The sequence below is a fragment of the Trifolium pratense genome, linkage group LG5 (genome assembly GCF_020283565.1).
Source record: "Trifolium pratense cultivar HEN17-A07 linkage group LG5, ARS_RC_1.1, whole genome shotgun sequence".
NCBI lineage: Eukaryota > Viridiplantae > Streptophyta > Magnoliopsida > Fabales > Fabaceae > Trifolium > Trifolium pratense.
This window is the reverse complement of record NC_060063.1, coordinates 14,322,405-14,340,903: the sequence shown is the minus strand read 5'-3', so window position 1 is coordinate 14,340,903 and position 18,499 is coordinate 14,322,405. Positions and strand designations below refer to the sequence as shown.

General features: G+C 34.8%; 1 pseudogene; it reads left to right on the top strand.

Annotated features, from left to right (window-relative positions):
• Nucleotides 1–9,590: 9,590 nt before the first annotated feature.
• LOC123886083 lies at nucleotides 9,591–15,685 on the top strand (annotated as a pseudogene).
• Nucleotides 15,686–18,499: the final 2,814 nt, after the last annotated feature.

Genomic DNA, 18,499 nt, shown 5'->3' with positions numbered 1-18,499 from the left:
GGCAACTGTTGCTAAAAATGCTGCAACATTTAAAAAATGTTGCTAAATCGTCCCAAAACTGTTGCTAAACACATTTTTTCTTGTAGTGCCAGCATGAGACACTTTGCATCCAAGGCATCATCAAGACGCTTCTGATAAGCATCCCTTTGGGCCTTAGGAGCATTTGGGGCAGGTTCCTCCTCAGGATCAGGGTGGGGTTCCTCAATAGCATACAGCTTTTTCTCGTGCATGAGGACTATCCTCAAGTTACGGTGCCAATCAAGAAAATTTGTCCCAGACAGTTTCTCTTTATCAAGGATTGATCGCAAAATGTTGTTAGAAGTGTTAGTTGTCATGGTAATCTACATTTAAAGAAGTGAAAAATATAAGTATCATTAACATATTCAATTAGGCCTTTAATTAAATACGCTCCCACTATTTTATTCAAAACAAATGACCCTCATCATTTGATTCGGAAAATCCCGTTGGAAGATCTTCTAGTGGATCGAGATCCATATTTCACTATGTCTTGAGGCAGCGTTGGCTGATCACCCAAAACATAGCTATTTAGGTAGGAACTCCTTCCAATTGTATCTTATACAATTCTCGAATATTTCAATTGGGTGAATAACTCCTTATTCTAATCCATCTTATGGATCATTCCCAATTCTTGCTTCTAAACATATATAATCTCATTATATTTTAGCTTAGTTAAGTTCGACCCGATATTTTAGAAATTGGATATTACTTTTATCCCATCGCGCCTTACTAATCTAAAACATGCACTTCGCGTTGGACGAACCCACAATATTTGACACTAGTCTTGACGAGTTCTAAAATACGGAAAGCATAAACTTAATATTAACCTTGAGGGAATTTTAATTAGTTTGATCTCACCTCACCACGTCTTATATATCACATATATTCGCACTCCAATCATTCAAGCATGCATAACAATTATACAAAGTAAAAGTGACATGATTATGGCCCCTAACGCAATGATTTTCTCAAGCCAATGAGAAAATCTTAAACTAACCCTAGGAACGACCTTGCTTCTCCAAGCTTGACTTCCATGGTTGCTTTAACGTCACCTGTCCTATTGTCTCCTTGTCATTCTAATTACATTACATAAATAAGAAACTTGTTTTACATACGAGGGATTGGATGAGAAGAGAATGTACATATAGAATAGAAGAGAGAGGCACGACACGCAGGCCGTATTTTTAAAATTCCAAAATTTAAAATAAAAGACTAAGGCCATAATCATTTACCAAAACAATAACAATAACAACAAACATACTTCATTATTATTATTATTATTATTATTATTATTATTATTATTATTATTATTATTATTATTATTATTATTATTATTATTATTATTATTAGCACTTCATAATTAAATAAATAAAATTAAAACTTGGCATTATTAGATTTCAAGTAAATTAAAAGGTTAGCAAATCAAATATTTGCTAAAATAATATCTTTTAAAACAATTTTAAAGATAATCTCGATCTTTTAATTTAAAAGGAAATCTTGTCCATATTCTTGGCTTTATTATTTCCAAAACAAATAAAGCTAAAATTATGCAAATCTTTTATATAAATTCAAAAGATCATATCTGATATTGAAACTATTTCAAATCATAATCTTTTAAACTTAAAATTAAATCTGGTCCAAATTTTGGCTTTATTATTTCCAAAACAAATAAAGCTAAAATTATGCAAATCTTTTATATAAATTCAAAAGATCATATCTGATATTGAAACTATTTCAAATCATAATCTTTTAAATTTAAAAGGAAATCTTGCAAACCCTAATCGGTACCTCATAACGGCACAACACTTGCACCATAATGAGCCCTAATGTGACTGAGCGTTCATCCTCTCAATAGTACGGTGATTGTGTAATCGTCATGGTGATTTAGTGGATGCTTCACCAGATACGGTTCCGAAGTATCAAACACTAATCATCACAACATATACCAAGCACATGACTATTTAATTAGATGATTGTTCATCATATCAACATTTGATATAATCACATCACAATTATATATATCATATATATATATTCATGACCGATTGATCATGTTACTACCATAGCAACATTTAATATTATCATATTAGAATTATATATATCGTATATATAAATATAGGACCCATTAATCATGTTACTATTTGTACAGATAATCACCCATTCGTGATGCTTCACCAGATACGGTTCCGAAGCTCAACAAAATTGGATCATCATTAACAAACCAAACACAATTTACTTGATTATTTAATTGATTCAAATATGTTTTAACAGAATCGCAATTTAATCATAAACATGTTTAAACAATTTAAACATAAGTAAACAAAACAATCCGATTCAAGGTTTCGTAATTGGCTCTGATACCACTGAAGGGAAATCGTACTTATAGAAAGCAGCGGAATTTAAAATTTTTGGATTTCCTTTCCTTAGATCATTACGAACTTGGAATGAATCAGTGATAGAATTGTTACCTTGGCGAAACAGAAACAGCAAACTCTTTGCTTTGGTTAACGATCACAAGCACCACACGATGGCAGCACCTCTAGCCGGTACACACGAACAGCTTCCTTCAACCTTCAGTGCTAGCTGCTATAAGATGAAGGCTTTTGGGAGTGCGGTAGGGTTTCAGAGAACTAGGGTTATTCTCTAAAATTCGATTGTGAAGGAGCAGTGTAACAATTAAACTACACAACCTTCTATTTATAGAGTTTCTTGTGTGGTCAATTGGGTCACACGGTTTTGGTCTTCATAAGCCCAATAACCGCCTTTTACTAATCGCACCCTTTCTAATAAGTCTTACTTATTTCTCCCGTCTTAACTGTCCTTATGTGTGTGACCCTGTAGGTTCTTATGACGTTGGCAATAATATTAATCTTAATATTATAAACAGTGAGCGGTATCTAGCAACACATCACTGCTACCCAAGTCACAAGAATGTCACGTGATCTGACAAACCTTTTTCCGTGATAAATATCTTGTGTATAATTACCCTTTTGCCCCTATGTCTATATTGAACACAAGGCATACACTGTGTCACCCTTGTTCGATTCAATATTGGGCCCTTAGACATTTATCCTGTTATGCAGGACGGGCAAATTCCATCTAGGTCACTCATGTCCCTAAGCATGCTTTGTGAAGTACCCATTAACTGTCTTTATGGTTATCCTGTTACGGACAACGTTTGATCAGCAACAAAGTACCTGACTCTACATTTAGGGTCCATAGTGGTTTCAGGTCGGAGGGTGGTATACACCACTATCACCATGAGAGCAACTTATGACATCTTGCATAACATTATATGTAGTACTCTCATAGCGGGTCAATCCAGTATAAATATTACTCCTAATATTTATACCTATGTCAAGACTTGATAACTCCTTATCCTATGATCCATGAGATGTGATCATCAGTCTATCTTCATAATAGTCTCTATGTTTTATTATTATTATCCCAATTCATAATAAAACTCGACAACGGATACTTTAAGAATAGTTAAATGGATTCAACTATTCTAGGGACTTTATCATTTTGGACATACAAACATAATAAAGAAATGCCTTTTATTTATTAATAATAGATTGATACAAGCATCAAAAGTATTGGCCTCTAGGGCTTACACCAACACCTCCTACATAACAGGAGCAATATTTGTAGGCCTCTTGATGGAATATGACTGATAAAATGCGTGGCCACTCCGAACTAAGTCAATATGAGATATTGAGCTTATTCGTTGCTCAGTATATTCTGGGATCAAGAAATAAGATATTGAACCATACAAGGGTGACACGATCTATGCCTTGTGTTCAATATAAATATAAGGGCATAGGGGTAATTATACACACGATCGTTATCACGGAAAGGTTTCGTCAAATCACATGACATTCTCGTCACTTGGGTAGTAGTGATGTGTTGCTAGACACCGCTCACTGTTTATTATAATATTAAATATGTAATTTAATAGTATTGTCAACGTTACGAGAACCTATAGGGTCACACACAAAGGACAGATAGACGAGAGAAATAAATAAGTAAGACTTATTTATAAAATAATACGTATGACTTATTAGTAATTAAATAATTAAGTATGACTTATTATTTAATTTATGAAAATAGAGAAATGCGGTCCACTGTAAGGTACGGTGCAGTGCATGGCTTGATGACCACACAAGTGGTTCTATAAATAGAACCCGTGTGATGAAGTTTGGTAAGCTTTAACCTAATTCAAAAAGTGAATCCTAGCCGTCGCTCTCTAAACCCTATTCTCTCTGAATCTCTGGTGGAATTGGCTAGCACCAGTCATCGGAGAAGTTCTGCTCGTGTGGACTGAGTAGATGCATCGCTACTTTGCTTTGCTCGTGATCAGAAACAGTTTCTACTTCAAAGGTTATGCACTTCAAGAGGTAAACACATAAACTTGTGGTTTTGTGTTATTTGATTTGTGATTAGGGATTGTTTCGCTAAGAGGATTAATTTTTGAAAATCCCTCTTAAATCCCTTCATCTCCAACGAATACATTTCTTCAACGGTTTCATTCTCAATGCATATTTAAAGAAGACATCAGTTTGAAGAACAACACAAGACTTACCACCTCTGAACGTGCAAAAGCTCTGCCAAATTTGAAAGTTGTTGAAACCCTAGTTAGAATTCAAAAAGTTGTATTTTAGAATTAATTGTTCTTTAAAATCTTGAAATTGTGCTGTAAATTGAGAGCACCTCTGATTGTATATCAAGTGATCATTTTGTAATCTATCTTAACATGGTTACGTTAGAAGAAGTCTCTTGCAGCTGTGCTTGAGCAAATGAAGTACTAAGCTAGAGAGCTTAGGCAAGGAAATCTTATATAGTGGTTTGGGCAAGGAAGTCATAGGTTGTGAATCTGGGAAAGGAAGTCCCAAGTAATGTACTTGGGCAACGAAGTCCTTAGCAAAGTCTAGGGGCAATTGTAATCAGTAGTGATTATAGTGAACTTCAGACTGGACTAATCTCGTTAGTGGGAGGAACCAGAATAAAATCCTTGTGTGTTTCTTCTCTCTCTCTCTCTCTCTCTCTCTCTCTCTCTCTCTCTCTCTCTCTCTCTCTCTCTCTCTCTCTCTCTCTCTCTCTCTCTCTCTCTCTCTCTCTCTCTCTCTCTCTCTCTCTCTCTCTCTCTCTCTCTCTATCTATCTATCTCTCTTATCTGTGTTTGATTATCCGCCGCATACTCTGTTATTTATCCATCAAACACTTGCTCTTTCAAAAAAGAAAAAAAAACACAATTCAACCCCCCCCCCCCCCCCCCCCCCCCCCCCCCCCCCCCCCCTCTTGTGTTTTTCTCACCTTCATATTTCACTCCAATTATGGAACGGACATGTGATTTCAAATTTATCTTTATAAAATGAAATTTTATTTTTTTAATATTCATAGTTATGTTTTCGTTTATATTTCTCAGATACGTAAGAGAACGTTAAAGTGCATAACCAGTGAAAAATAGATGATAAACTATAGCATCATTGATCAAGGCCTCGACACAACAAAGACAAGGAGATGACATTGTTGAGACATAATCCTATTTTGATGTTTTCAAGATAACAAACATCCTTAATTAAATTTTAATTTGATTATGAACATTGTGTGATCTAACAAGTATTTTTGAGTGATTTAATTTAAGATAGGTGCAATGGATTAAATTCATTATGTTTCACTCATAAGAAAAGAATCAAACACGTTTTTAACAAATCTTCTCAGTAGAATGGTCTCCCAAGTTCACGTGTTCATTGGATAATCACTTATTTAAATCAACTTGGTACAAGACAAGAATGAACTTTACATGAGACTTATTTAAAGAATCACAACAGTGCAAATAAGTCATTTTAGACAAGGAATCAATATTGATTCATGGACTTACTCTTAGAAGTGCCTTTAAGGAATATTAACTTCACATCTCATGCCAAAGGCTTTATGTTCTTCAAGAACATCATTAAGATTTTAAAGATTTTAATCTAGACCAACGAGAGTGCAACAAAAAGAACATACAGCTCGCTTAGAAGCCACCAGCTGGTCAAGTACATTTGTTATGACAAGGGTTGCTACATTCTTCCATACAAGTGTCCTTACTTTACTATGCATGCGTACTTGTAAGGACTTGATGAATAGTAGCAACTCTATGTTTCTGTTTGAGTTTTACAGTTGCAAGATAACTTGCAATAGCTCATTAAGCACGTTGGTATTATCTACACCAGTGGAGAGAATTAATGGTCTCTAATGTTTTAGAGAATGGTCTCCCAAATTTTTACACACAAGATACAAACTTATCCTAAGTTGGCTAATCTTTTCTCCACACATGGGCAACAACTTTACAACGGATATATGATCAGAAACAACTCACTATAATTAGCACAAAGAATATCTTTGCCATCTTTGCATTCCCACTGTCAGAGACCATTGGAAAAATGATCTCCTAGAAGCACTTAAAGGACAAATTTCTTTGGACTGGATTGTTTCTCTCACAACGGTTATTTCTACACTCACAATGTTTATGTTTGATGCACAAGCAACAAAGGAACATCTCCATCTATAAATATCACGTTTGGTTCAACTTGAAGAACAAGAGTTTCAAGCACAAAAACATTCATACTTATTTTTATCTCACAAACAATCAAGCTCTTCTTTTTCACTCATACTCCAAGTTTTCTATAAAAATAGGATCTATATTTCATTGAGTATTTTGAGTGTATTTTATTTGTAAGCTTCACAACCAGTTTAGGTTTGTTTATGCTTAGATCCAAGAACTCTTGCTAATCTTTGTAAATATCATACTCGAGTCAATTTGTGATAATTGTTTGAGGGTACCTTGGTAAGGTAGATCAGCTTGTGATAGCTGGAGAAACAGTGATCTTGGTATAGATTCTAGAAGAACTTTTGATCTTGGTTTAGATCAAAGAAAGGATTGTAATCTTGGTCTAGATTATAGTAGATAATCTCACAAAAGTGGGGACTGGAGTAGCTCATCATACTATTAAGGGGTGAACCAGATTAAGTTAAGTGTGTTTGATCATCTCTTTCTCAACTCTTTTATTTGAGCAAACACTTACACACAAATCACTTGTCAATTTATATTTGTATTTTGTTGAGCACGTTCTCAGAAACATTCTAGCAGTTTATTGTTGAAGTTTGTTATTGTGTTAACATAACTTAATTTGTAGTTAAATTATTAAAAGGTCACAATTCAAACCCTTTTTTTTTTAATAAACCTTGTTACTTCAGGCATCCTAAGATTAGTAGCTTCTAGTTTCTAGTAGGTCAGCTTATCAAAAGGTCTTGTGCATATTCCCCCATTCATGGTAGAATGCTTAAACTTCTCAAATGAATAGAGTTAAAGATTTTGACATGGTTTGTGAGTTTATGGGAGCAAAGTAAGTAAATGTTACATATTAGTTTAAGAAGATCAAATCTCCACATCTAATATATTATTTGTTCAACAAATTTTCTATGAGAATTTTGCTTAAGGTGAAGCTGCTGAGCAAGAGGGGAGGTTGGATGAAGAGAATAGGAAATACAAGGATCGTACCATTAGAGCTTTTTTTTTCTTTTTTGTTTTTCGTCTGTTGTACCATATTCAGGAACAAAATTCGGAATCATGTAGATGTCGTCCACCTACGGTACTTCTAGGATCTCAATACAGTCAATCACTGGAATTAGATGTTACGACTATAACATGCCTTTATAAATATCTAGATGATGCGTCTGAGGCTGATATATCGCAAATGGGTGAATACTTGTCATTAATTCAGGTAACATTTGAATAAAACTCGTGTACTATTAAGTTAAAACTTTAGTCGTGGCAATGAATTTTAAGTATGTGGGAGGTCGAACAAAACTATGATTAGACACAACCACAATTGGCAAAGTACATTTTTGGAAAAGTTCATAGTGATCCATGTGCATATAAGGCCGACTCTGATTGAATGGAAATGGAGAATCATGTCTTCTCACCATACGATGACCATTGTCATAAACAACCTTTAGTGGATGATTGCTAGTTCTCTAGTTAGTTTAGGTGTGGTGCCATTAGAGCAAACCACAATTGGTTTTTTTTTCCTCTCATTTTTATTAATTAAATATGACTATAATCATGTGTTTGATAAAATGAACACCAACAACTATATATACACGATACTCCTCAATATATTTTGTAAATAATACATATATCTTTCATTTTTCATATATTAAATATGACTCTTGCAGTCATATATGTCATGAGAGAACACATATTATATATAATTAAAATATAAAGTGATCGTAAATTTAACTCATATTAATAAGCCATATATTTATTATGAGTCAGGATCCGTTGACACCAACTAGTTTGACACCAAATGTTACACCTCTCAATAACGTTTTAACCGATATAAATTTTATAAAATCCACCGTTGGATTGAAAGTTTACATCATATAGATCATTTGTGTAAAATTTCAGACAAATCCAAAATCATTTGATATGCTATTGAGACACATAAAGATTAACGGCATTTAAAAAAATACAAAAACCGTTAATTTTGATGTATCTCAATAACATATCAAATGATTTTGGATTTATTTGAAATTTTACACAAATGATCTATATGATGTAAACTTTCAATCCAACGGTGGATTTTATAAAATTTATATCGGTTAAAACGTTATTGAGAGGTGTAACATTTGGTGTCAAACTAGTTGGTGTCAACGGATCCTGACTCATTTATTATATATCAAATAACTTATTATACTCATCTCTCGCTTTTTTTCATCTATTCTCCCGGAATGGACGGACGTTTGGCCTAATCCAATTGTTCGTGTTCTTCCCAGAGATGTTTCTGACCATTGTCCCTTGATCCTTAGTTATGATACTACCAATTGGGGTCCAAAACCGTTCCGGTTTAACAATTTTTGGCTTGAAAATAAGAATTTCAAAGCTATGGTAGCCAAAGTGTGGCGTGATCAAACCTTCTCGGGTTTGATGGGTTTTGTCCTTAAGGAGCGGCTTAAAGGTCTTAAATCTGCTATCAAAGAGTGGAAACTTGATATGTATGGCAAACTAGAGGAGAAGAAGAAGGAATTGGTTGCGGGTATTCTGGCACTTGATAATAAAAGTGAAGTTGTTGGGCTTACACAATTGGAAGTGGCTTCTAGGAAGAAGATGTTTGAAGATCTTTGGGCTATCCTCAAGAGTATTGACGCCTCTATTTTCCACTGATCTCGGTCCAAATGGTTGAAAGCGGGTGACGCCAACACTGCATATTTCCATTCGTGTATGAAGGCTAGGAGGAAGACGAATGGTCTGGTTGTGCTCGGGACCCCGACTGGTTGGGCAGAGGGACCGGTTCAAGTACGTGCTGCCACGGCTGATTTTTATCGAGCACACTTTGTCGGCATGGATTGGGTTCGACCAACGCTTAATGGACTGGTTTTTTCAACAGTTTCTGAAAGTCAGAATGTCGATTTAATTGCACCTTTTACGGGAGAGGAGATTGAGGAAATGATTAGTTCGTGTGATGGCACCAAAAGTCCAAGGGCCGACGGATTCAACTTTGCATTTATTAATTTTTTTTTGCGATTTGATGAAGTTTGAAGTAAGAATCATGTTTGATCAATTTCACGGTAATGCTTGCCTCCTGAAAAGTCTTTTCTCGTACTTTATAACTCTTATCCCCAAGGTTAGGTCCCTGTTTTCCTTGGGAGAGTTTAGGCATATCTCCCTACTTAGTTGCTGATGACAGCCAGTCATTTGTTAATTTTAATTATAATTATATAGTTTTTTAGTTAATTTTTAGGAGTATTTCATGGTCAAAGAGAAGAATATTTGAAGAAAATGACTTAGCAAGAAGTTTGAAGACTAAAGGCAAAAAGAAGAAAACGACTTAGAAAAAGTATCAAGTTTGTTGAACTAAATCACGCCTCAAGCTACTGTTTTTCTCGCGTCTCGGCACAATTTCATCGTGGCGCGATTTTGCACTTGGATTTGGATGTGACGTCATCAACATGTCAGCATGATGAAATCTTGCCCATTAATCACACGCCACCTATGCAACTAAGCACACAATTCATATGGATGGATTACACTTGTTACAGGGCATGATTTATTCCATCCTAAGCATATAAATAGGGCTTTATTAACAAAAGGAAGGATTCAGACTTGGAGAAAAAGAGGATTAAGGCTTGACCAAAGGAGAGAAGAATTCCTAGTCTTATTTATTATGAGTACACTGTTATGTCAATTATTATTATGAGTAACTAATCTCATCAGATTAGGGATTTTAGATGATTCTCTGTAGAACTATTTGAACCATGTAACTAAGTGTTCTTATTTATGCAATCAAAACCAATAGTTATTCAGTTAATTTCGTGTTTAATGCTTTTCTTTATTTGGCCAATATCGAATTGATTTCAAGAAATAATTCACTACTGATAATATTAGTTTCGCCTAAGGAATTAGGGTACTTTATTAGATAAAAGGGATCATGAGACAAGGAATTGGACTTAATCTATTTTGTTAAATTATCGAAACTATTAGAGTTTGGTTGTTGAGAATTAGAACCTAGAGTACCAAATAGGAATACAGAGAGGATTCGAAACAATCCCTAATTGTTTCTCTCCATTAAAAAGTCTTCGTCAATTTATTGCAATCTTTAGTTTATTGTCTCATAATCAAATATATGCCAAGCATACCCCCCTTATATACGTCCTAAATACGATTCAATTGTTTTGTCGAGATTGAAACAATCCCTGCGGATACGAACTTTATAAATTTTATTACCTAACGATAAGTTAGTACACTTGCTAATTTTGTCATCAAGTTTTTGGCGCCGTTGCCGGGGATTGTTGATTAATTTTGACAAGACAATTTATTTTACTTAGGATTTTTTTTTCTTCTATTATTTTTATTTTATTTTTGTATATATACAATTTTCTCTTTATGTCTTATTTAGTTTGCTTTGCTGCTGAAAATTTTCTCCAAGTTTTGTAGTAATGAAATGGATTGATAACAGATTGGTTGATTCCGAAGAAATAGCTATCATTTATTATCAACTATGTTTACTATCAAGGATTTCAAGATTGAAGGTGAGAAGTGATTTTTGTGGGGCTACTCATCACAATCATTATTGTGAGGAGTCTTGTTTAAAGGACGAAGAACATCAAGCGATTAAGATTGATTTCAACTCTCAACTCGAAAAGATTTTGGATGATTTTTTGAGGTCAAATCAAGGTTTATTTGATGGATTTGAAGTTGAATGTGGTAATCTTGTTGAAAAGGCAAATGAGTGTGAGAAGTTGGTTGAGATGGAGATGAAACATCATGCTATTGGAGAAGAAGAAAAATTGAAAAACGAGAAGAATGACATGAGAAGAGTGAATCGTGTTGATCTCTATGTAACATTTGAGTCTCAACCAATGGAGTTTAAAGAGAAAATCTTTTGCAAAAGAAGCCTCATTCTTCTCCGAGGTGGGAGAGTGCTTTTTCCAAAAGCTTAATTGGTGGAAGATGGGAGCATTTGCATCTCTATGCTAAGTTCATGGAGTTCTTAACCTACAAGAGGAAGAAGAAGGATGATGTGTTCTTGCTATCATTTAGGCCACCCTAATAGTGGTTAAGGAGTCGAGCTAATGACTATAAAGAAGCGCTTAATGGGAGGCAACCCATCAGATATGTTTTTATTTTAGTTTTTAGTCTTTAATTTTTATAAAAAAACAAAAAAAAGGTAGAAAAACAGACATACAAAAAAAAAAAGAGTTAGTTATGTATGTCGTCTACTGACAATCCCCTGTGTTTCATCCTTTTGTTACTTTGTTTATTATCAAGTTGAATGTTGTTATGTCTTTTCAGAATTGTCAGTTTATTAATACCTGAATTTGCATGATGAAAATCTCTTAGGCTTGCACATAAAAGAAAAACGGACGTGTGACTGCTCATGAAAGCGCGATGGTTCAAGAGACAAAGAGATTATTAGGAAAGATGGAGTTTTGCACGGTGTACTAGTTCAACTTTCAGAAACCTCAGCTGGTGAGCATGTTGAGCCAAATAAATTCCATGTTATACCCTTTTTTTTCACATCTTATGAGTGTATCTATGCTTTGTATATTTTCTAGAATTTGTGACTATTATCTACTGTTGATTGGTTTTGCATTTACACACATAGAGGCACATTTGTTTGGTACTTTGAGCCTTTTCAAGCTACCCTGTTTATTATTTATCCGTTGCTAAACCATTTTGAGCCTAAAAAAAAACCCCTTTTCTTTCAGTGACATACCAAATTATAAGCCTTTTAGACTTGAAATATTTTATCTGTTTGCCCTCCTTGGAGTTAGGTAGAAGCTTTAAATTTTCTTGTCATGGCATCATTTTAAATTTGGGGTTGCTTTTTGGAATTAGCAACATCTTAAGTTTGGGGTAGGTGTACTAGAGAACTAAAAAAATATAATAATAGAGACTCGCAAAAATAATTGAGTTTCTTTAAAAAAAATAAAGAGCCATTTAAGCATGAAAATAGTGGCATCTTAAAATAAAAAAAAAAGTTCTCTAAGTACCTTATTAACAATGAAGTGAGCCCCGGTAATGATAATTTTTCAATAAGGAATCATAGTGGATATCTAACTACAATTTAACATTTTTTCCCAAATTTATCCACCCATTACCCAAGCCAAGTTATAACCCTTAAGACCTCAAAAATGTGTGTGATGTATTTACTTTGATTGACGTTTAGGATTTTTTCAAACTTATGGTAAGATAGCATTTGCATGTTGATGGAGTGAATACCCTGTCAAATTAAGTGAATTGGTGAGTGGGAGATAATGTTGAACTTTTAACATCGTGTGGAACGATCATTGGACTGAATCTGATTGAAGTCTTAGAAGCTAGAGTGTTGACTGAGCGGAATAACTGAAGTTAAGGACCGGTGGTTCTATTGCCGGATTAAGAGAAAAAAGGTTTATGAGATTTTTATCATTCAAATTAATTTGTTAATTCCCTGATAGTTTTGTTTTGACAGCCATGTCACTTGAGGACAAGTAACAGTTCAAGTTTGGGGTTGTGATGACAGCCAGTCATTTGTTAATTTTAATTATAATTCTACAGTTTTTTAGTTAATTTTTAGGAGTATTTCATGGTCAAAGAGAAGAATATTTGAAGAAATTGACTTAGCAAGAAGTTTGAAGACTAAAGGCAAAAAGAAGAAAAAGACTTAGAAAAAATATAAAGTTTGTTGAACTAAATCACGCCTCAAGCTACTGTTTTTCTCGCGTCTCGGCACAATTTCATCGTGGCGCGATTTTGCACTTGGATTTGGATGTGACGTCATCAACATGTCAGCATGATGAAATCTTGCCCTTTAATCACACGCCACCTATGCAACTAAGCACACAATTCATATGGATGGATTACACTTGGTACAGGGCACGATTTATTCCATCCTATGCATATAAATAGGGCTTGATTAACAAAAGGAAAGATTCAGACTTGGAGAAAAAGAGGATTACAGCTTGACCAAAGGAGAGAAGAATTCCTAGTCTTATTTCAAGGTGCCTTCATCATTGATATTATTATATAATTGTTATGTCAATTATTATTATTATGAGTAACTAATCTCATCAGATTAGGGATTTTAGATGATTCTCTATAGAACTATTTGAACCATGTAACTAAGTGTTCTTATTTATGCAATCCAAACCAATAGTTATTCAGTTAATTTCGTGTTTAATGTTTTTCTTTATTTGGCCAATATCGAATTGATTTCAAGAAATAATTGACTACTGACCCTAGATTTTATTACTAGAACTAAATTAACTGGTTGTCAATCGTAATCGATTTAGGAATAAAGGATTAGTTGATATGATTAAGAATTTAACGTTCAATAACGCTTTTGATAATATTAGTTTCGCCTAAGGAATTAGGGTACTTTATTAGATAAAATGGACCATGAGCCAAGGAATTGGACTTAATCTATTTTGTTAAATTATCGTTACTATTAGAGTTTGGTTGTTGAGAATTAGAACCTAGAGTACCAAATAGGAATACAGAGAGGATTCAAAACAATCCCTAATCGTTTCTCTCCATTAAAAAGTCTCCGACAATTTATTGCAATCTTTAGTTTATTGTCTCATAATCAAATATATGCCAAGCATACCCCCCCCTTATATTTACGTCCTAAATACGATTCAATTGTTTTGTCGAGATTGAAACAATCTCTGCGGATACGAATTTTATAAATTTTATTACTTAACGATAAGTTAGTACACTTGTTAATTTTGTCATCAGTTGCCTCTACAAGTTAGTTTCAAAGGTTTTGGCGGCTCGCCTTGCGAAGGTTATTGGGTCTCTCATTCGAAATACTCAATCGGCGTTTATTAAAGAGAGGAATCTTGTGGAAGGTGTGGTGGCCGTAAATGAAGTCATTGAGTATGCCAAAAAGTCTGTGATGGTTGTTTGATTTTAAAAGTGGACTTCGAGAAAGCCTACGATTTCGTCGATTGGGGCTTTTTGGATTTTATTATTCAAAGATTTGGGTTTTGTAATAAATGGCATGGGTGGATGCGAACATGTGTGTGCTCCGGTAATATATCGGTGTTGGTTAATGGAAGCCCAACCGAGGAAATCAATATCAACAGGGGTCTCAAAAAAGGTGACTCTCTTGCTCCACATCTTTTCCTACTTGTTGCGGAAGGTTTGGGTGCTTTGATGAGAAAAGCGGTGGATATTGCGAGGTTTAAACCTTTCTGTGTTGGGAGTGTTGAATTTCCGGTGTCGATCTTACAATATGCGGACGATACTTTGTGTATCGGGGAACCCACGGTGGAGAATCTATGGACGCTTAAGGCGGTGCTTAGAGGCTTCGAGTTAGCTTCGGGGCTAAAGGTGAATTTTTGGAAGAGTGGTATCATTAGGGTCAATGTGCTTAATGATTTATTGATGATAGCAGCAAACTTTCTTAATTGTCGAATTGGGAATTTGCCATTCAAGTATCTTGGTTTGCCGGTTGGAGCCAATCCGAAACTCATGACCACTTGGCAACCAATGCTAGATATTATACGGGGGAGAGTTGGTTCGTGGGGTAATAAGTATCTTAGCTTTGGTGGGAGGATTGTCATGGTAAATGCGGTTTTGAATGTTATACCAATCTTCTATCTCTCCTATTTGAAGATTCCATGCAAAGTGTGGAGGGAAGTGGTGAAAATTCAAAGAAAGTTTCTTTGGAGTGGCTTGTCAAATAAAAATAAAATAAGTTGGGTCAAGTGGGATGATGTGTGTAGGCCTAAGAAAGACGGAGGGTTAGGCGTTCGTGACTTAAAGTTAACCAACTTAAGTCTTTTGGCGAAATGGAGGTGGAAGCTACTTCAACCGGAGGGTGGGTATTGGAGGGATATTGTCATAGCAAAATATGGGAAGGATGTTGTTGGGAGACATATACTACATGATGATCGTAGTGTGAGATCCGGTTCGTCATGGTGGCGCAACATCTGCTTGTTGGAGAACAATTCAGATTGGTTTGAATTAGGAGTGGAGAAGGTTTTGGGAAATGGAAATACAACAAGCTTTTGGAATGATGTTTGGGTGGGCACTCAATCACTCGCTATAGCCTTCCCTAGGTTGTTCTCTATCTCGGTTCAGCAGCATTTTACTATAAACCAGATGGGGGCTCGGGTTGATGACGGTTGGAGGTGAAATTGGGTTTGAAGGAGAGGTTTTTTTGCGTGGGAGGAAACCTTATTCCGGCAGCTGCTTCTCATTATTGATGGGTTTCACCCGGCAGATCATAGCGATGGTTGGCGTTGGAAAGCGGACCCGCAGATGGGGTTCACTGCAAAATCGGCCTACCACTCCTTGATCAGGTTGCAGCGCTCTAGGAATGGGTTTGATCAGTTACTGCTGTATGTTTTCAAAGAATTTATGGAAAACTGCAGCTCCTTGTAAGGTTGTGGCTTTCTCATGGCAGTTATTACTGGATCGAATTCCAACGATTGCAAATCCGAGTCTGCGAGGGGTGGCGAATGGTTGGAATTCGAATTGCTCTCTATGTAATGCAGCTTCCATTAAATCTACGGTGCATTTGTTCCTTCAATGTGAATTCGCGGCAAAGGTTTGGTATCATATCTCCCTTTGGATTGGTCAGGTGTTTATTCTACCACCAAATATGCATCTTTCCTTCTCTATGATGCTTGGTTGTGGGATGGGGAAGACAGGTAAGAAAGAGCTGCTGTTGATTTGGCATGCGACAATTTGGATGGTTTGGCGGATTAGGAATAATCGGATTTTAATAATGGCGTTATTGATGTCGATGATGCGGTGGAGACAATTAAAAGGCTATCTTGGCAATGGTATATCGAACGTATGGCAAAAATCCCCTGCCTCTTCTATGAATGGCGGTTGAACCCAGGCGATTGCTTTCACCAATGACGACGCCGTTTCTGTTCTGTTCTCTTTTCTATTATTTGGATTTTGGTCTTCTTGCTGCTCTTGCGCTTTTTCTGTCGTTTTGTTTTTCTACAACCCCTCCTGTTTGTTTATTTTTAGAGGTGGGTATGCCTTAGATGGTCCTGATGTTGAATCTCCAAGTACCTCTCGTGCTTATTGGTTCCTCATATATATATATATAAATATATTGTTCGCTTTTAAAAAAAATTCTTTCTTTTTCTTCTTCTTTTTACACACATAAAAAAATAAAAAAATGCACGAGTACCAATGTTACTACCGCACAAATACCAAAACAATGTTACTCTTTTAACTATTAACATATTTTATTATAAAAAAGTAAGGTTCAATATATATATATATATATATATATATATATATATATATATATATATATATATATATATATATATATATATATATATAGTGAACCAAAAAAGGGTTCTCATTAAATATGGGTTCGGGATAATTGATCATAAATGAACCAAACAATTTTTTTTTTATGAATTGAATATTTTCTACGCACAACTACAGGGACTAATTTCTTAAATCGAGTAAAACCGTAAATGATAACAAAGCTCTCCTTCCTTACTATAGCCAAACAATTCAGATGAATAAATCTTTCATAAGATTTATGTACAGATCATTGTGGGAATAAAATCATGCACAAATTAATTTACATCTTATCAAACTAATTTCCATCTCATGCGTATATTCATTGAAAGTCAATATAATGAAAATAATATTAATTTATTTTTTTTAACATCAAAGAGCGCCTAAGCCCATAATATTTTTGACGGAACAACGAAATTAATGAAAAGAAATTAAAAAGACCAAATATCATTATTATAAAATATTCAAGTTTGACCAATTCAATATTACACAAGATACCGAACATGAATACGAAACAAGTTGAAGATTATACCTTACAAAATAATATTGAATACTTACCGGAAACAATCATACAAAATGGGGAAAAAGAACCCCAAGATCATTAGGAAAATAATAAAAACCAACTTGGTCAAATTGAATTTCGGAAAGATTCGTTGCAGGATCAATTGCCTTCGATACTCGTTAGCATGGTGGCGTTGCCGTCGTTTGTGTGCTAATGGTTTCCGAACACGTTCAATCAACATAGCCATTTATTTCGTAGTTATGAAGCACTTGGTCGTCTTCCTTCTTTCGCTCTTTAATTTTTCCTGCAAATTAATCAATGTATGTACAATACTTAATGTACTCCCTCCGTCCCAAAATATAAGCAAAAAGTGGTCAACCAAAATGAATGTATTTGGACTAAATTTTTAACCAAATACATCCATTTTGGTTGACCACTTTTTGCTTATATTTTGGGACGGAGTAGTATGTATATATAGCCTTTACGGTGGTTCTTTTTATCTTTTTGGTAGAGATACGATGTTTCTTTTAATAAAGACTTAATTGGTATTTTGGTCCCTTAAAGATATTTTTGGGTTTACATTGGTCCCTTAAAGAAAAAAAGTTCTACTTTAGTCCCTTAAAGACATCTCCGTCAGTCAAAATGGTCCTTTCCGTTAAATTTTAACCCTAAATGTATAAAGTGCACAAACATTGTAGATGGTCCATCGTAAACCTCATTAATGTTTTTTAATTATAACCATTTGATCTTTTTCTTAAAACCTCTACCTTTGAATCTTGCAAATCCATGATATCTAATAGTGAACCTCCAACACTTGATTTATTTTACTTTTCTTCATCTTCTTCCATCTTCTCCTTCTTCATCTTCATCACCATCATCATAATATTCATAAAAAATCCAGATTTTTTTTTTCAAAACCCAAAAAACAACCCTCACCACCACCATTATATTTTTTTTAGTTGTGTGGGATGAGAAAGAGCATACAAGTGGTAGATTAAGGTATCTGTTGCTATTACACAGTATAGAATCTTGCAATTGCAACATAAGATCCGACAATTTCAACACCTCTTCTTTCTCTTTCTTCTTCCAACAATCCCTCCGTCTTTAAATCCATCCGACCACCACCATTTTCCTCATTCTTTGGGTTTAAAATTGTAGATCTAAAACCCAAT